At 27.2% G+C, this 3695-nt stretch overlaps 3 non-coding genes across 3 annotated transcripts; all 3 read right to left on the reverse strand.

The window, feature by feature from the left end:
• Positions 1-811: 811 nt before the first annotated feature.
• PGAL8A_00180800 lies at positions 812-2289 on the reverse strand (the record flags this gene model as incomplete). Its single annotated transcript, XR_003699195.1, has 1 exon — positions 812-2289. It is a non-coding gene; the product is annotated as a 28S ribosomal RNA (ribosomal RNA).
• Positions 2290-2663: 374 nt separating this feature from the next.
• Positions 2664-2820, reverse strand: PGAL8A_00180900. The gene has a single exon (XR_003699196.1). It is a non-coding gene; the product is annotated as a 5.8S ribosomal RNA (ribosomal RNA).
• Positions 2821-3166: 346 nt separating this feature from the next.
• Positions 3167-3695, reverse strand: PGAL8A_00181000 (the record flags this gene model as incomplete). The annotated part of the gene is made up of 1 exon (XR_003699197.1): positions 3167-3695. It is a non-coding gene; the product is annotated as an 18S ribosomal RNA (ribosomal RNA).

Raw genomic sequence — 3695 nt, forward strand, 5'->3', positions numbered from 1 at the left:
TTGAATTGTTTAAAAATATATTAATTATATCAAAAAACATCTCATATACTACAAGTAACTTTTTTTATTATTACTAAATAAAAATACAATAAATGTAAAATACATTCATTTATTTAAAATGTTTTCATAAATTATATAAAAAATTAAAAAAATATTCTTTCAATTTCATTTTTTCATTATGTTATAATCATCTATTAATAATACAAATTATTAATTATTATTTTAAAAAAATAATACTTTTTCACAATAAAAAATAATAATCATATATCTTTCATTTTAAAAATAATTAAAATTTTGTTACATTTTTCCATTCATTTCCTATTATAAAATATATGAAAAACTACTAAATAAATAATAATAATTAAACTTACTTCATAAAAATATTAAAATTTAATAATACTTATTTAAAACATTCATTCTAATAAATATATAAAATAAACATAAAAAATTAACAATTTATTCTAATGATAATTTTCATAGCATATTTTTACTTTTAATAAAGTTATCCTATAAATATATTTTCTTAATAATAAAGCATTTTTTTAAAAAAAACTTGATATTTTAAAATTGTTAGTAAAATATTTAAAGTAATATGTACTTTAAACATTTTTTTTGTTTGATAAAAAAATCACTTTACCACTAGGGATAAGCCTCAACAGATCGTAAAACAAAGGTTACTTTCATGTTTACAGCACCCTGAGGCAAAAAAGTCGTCTACAATTTGTGAAATTCTTTTTTGTTGTTAAATTACGATTTCGTTCCCTATTAATATAGGGAACTAGATGGGATTATTTATGTATTTGTAAAAATACATATATAATTTCTCTTTTACATTAGCAGTAAAAGTATAACAAAAAAGAACGGAATAGTATTGTTTAATCAGCATGGGTTCTGGCTTAAGAGGCGTTCAGCCATTATCCAACAGACTTAGCTTCGCAACACTGGTTTGTCAACCAATTGCTGTACCAATTGTCTGAACCAACTAATCCTCTCGTACCAAGTTGGATTACTGTCACAATACTATATATATATATATAAATATATCATACTATTCATCAGTAGGGTAAAACTAACCTGTCTCACGACGGTCTAAACCCAGCTCACGTTCCCTATTAGCGGGTGAACAATCCGACACTTTGAGACTTCTGCGTCCCAATGATAGGAAGAGCCGACATCGAAGGATCAAAAAGCTACGTCGCTATGAGCGCTTGGCAGCCACAAGCCAGTTATCCCTGTGGTAACTTTTCAGACACCTCTATATGCACAGTAAGAAGTAAATTCCGTAATTTTGCAAATATAAAGGATCGATAGGCCACGCTTTCACGTTTTCTACTCATTCTGAAAGTAGAAATCAAACAAGCTTTTCCCCTTTTAGTCTACACGAGATTTCTGTTCTCATTGAGCTTGTCTTTGGACATCTGCGTTATTGTTTAACAGATGTACCGCCCCAGTCAAACTCCCCACCTGGCTATGTCTCCATATATATGTACTTTTATAATGGTTNGTAATACATGTACACTTGCACATTTGTTAGACTCCTTGGTCCGTGTTTCAAGACGAGTGGGTTAAGAAAGTATTTTTTAGAAACAACTTAAAAAGATAAAATAAATTTTATCTTTTTTTATCTTCCTCAGTAAATAGAATAATTATTATGTTTTTTGTTATAAAACCAGTTTTCCCTCATTAGCTAAGGATAATAGAAAAAATAAAAAATATACATTTCTTATTCTTTCGTTATATGTTTTATCTTAATTATTCCAGTTCACTGATGTTTCTTTTAATAAAAAAGCAAAAAAAAATTAAATAATTTTCCTTTCCTTTTTTACTTTTTTTCTTTCTTAATCCGTTCCATCTTAACGATTTCAGGTACTATTTAATTGCTCATTCCTGAGTACTATTTCATCTTTCCCTCACGGTACTTGTTTGCTATCGGTCTCCTACACATATTTAGCTTTATGTGAAATGTATCACACATCTTTGTGCTCCAATCTCAAAGAACACGACTCTTTCGGAAATATTCAAAAATACATAAAATAATATAAAGTACGGGCCTTTCACCCTCTATAGGGGAGCTTTCCTGCTCACTTCCCTTATATTATTTTACTATAAGATTTGAATATTTCTAGACTTGACAATTCCTTTTTTATACTATTTGCATAGTTAAAAGGATTTTCCTTTTGAGCTTTTCCTTGTTCACTCGCCGTTACTAAAGGAATCATAGTTATTTTCTTTTCTTCCGCTTAATTATATGCTTAAATTCAGCGGATTTGCCCTCCTAACATCCATTTCTATACTTCTTATGTTAATACTTTCTTTTATAATTTAAATACTTACGAAATTAACTTATTCAGATAACATCGTAAATATATAAATAAAAAAGTATTTTTTCCTTATAAATACATCTTATTAAGCATTCTATATAAATAAAAGAACAATAGTACTTTTACCTATATAAATAATGCATAATAATTTTTAAAAGTTTTTTCAAGGAAAGTTTATATAACCTAAGCATCTCAACTACTTCATTATGTAATTTCTCCGCTAAGGTTGTTTTTATGTAATAATAAAAGTAATAAGCAAATTACTTACCTTTTCATTACATTTTTAACTTTTCCTCTTGCCTATTATTTATTAGGCAATTTTATAAGGAATAGAAGTATATATACAATTAATGTAGGAGTACCATATTCCTTTAAGGGGAATTGGTGTAGTTTACATTCAGCATTCTGATGATTCACAGTCACTGCAATTTTCATTGCTTATCGCATTTTGCTGCGGCCTTCATCGCTGTAGGAACCAAGACATCCATCGTTAAGATTGTGCTATAACATAACTTTTAAAATTGTATTATATAATATGTAAATACATATTATATCTAATATACAATTTCAAATAGTTTATATAATATAATATTATTAAAAAAATAAAATGTAAAACATTGAATATTATAATTGTTCGAAAAAGAATTATAATAACTCCTTATTACGAACATACAATAATAATTATATATATATATATTTATATATACATATGTTAATATTATATTAAGTAATTAGAATTATTATAATTCTCTTTCTATAGAAAATATTACCATAATTTTCATAAATACCTATATACAAATTAATATGGGTATTGATTAGGTAATATTTTAACGCATTTTTTCATTTCATAATAATGATCCTTCCGCAGGTTCACCTACGGAAACCTTGTTACGACTTCTCCTTCCTTTAAAAGATAGGATTTACGGTTTTTCCAAAAAAAAACAAAATATAAATTTTATTTCTTCTTGTCCAAACAATTCATCATATCTTTCAATCGGTAGGAGCGACGGGCGGTGTGTACAAAGGGCAGGGACGTAGTCAGCACAATCTGATGAATCATGCTTACTAGGCATTCCTCGTTCAAGATTAATAATTGCAATAATCTATCCCCATCACGATATATATTGATAAAGATTACCTACACTTTTCAGTGGAGGAAAATTATACAAAATGTATATATATAAAATATATATACATTCGTATATTTTTAATAACTCGTTATATATATCAGTGTAGCACGCGTGCAGCCTAGTTCATCTAAGGACATCACAGACCTGTTGTTGCCTTAAACTTCCTTGTGTTAGACACACAATGTCCCTCTAAGAAGCTTTACAATCAAGTAAATACATTCTTATACAAAAAAAGAAATAGAGT

Source organism: Plasmodium gallinaceum (genome assembly GCF_900005855.1).
Source record: "Plasmodium gallinaceum strain 8A genome assembly, contig: PGAL8A_v1_68, whole genome shotgun sequence".
Classification (NCBI taxonomy): domain Eukaryota; phylum Apicomplexa; class Aconoidasida; order Haemosporida; family Plasmodiidae; genus Plasmodium; species Plasmodium gallinaceum.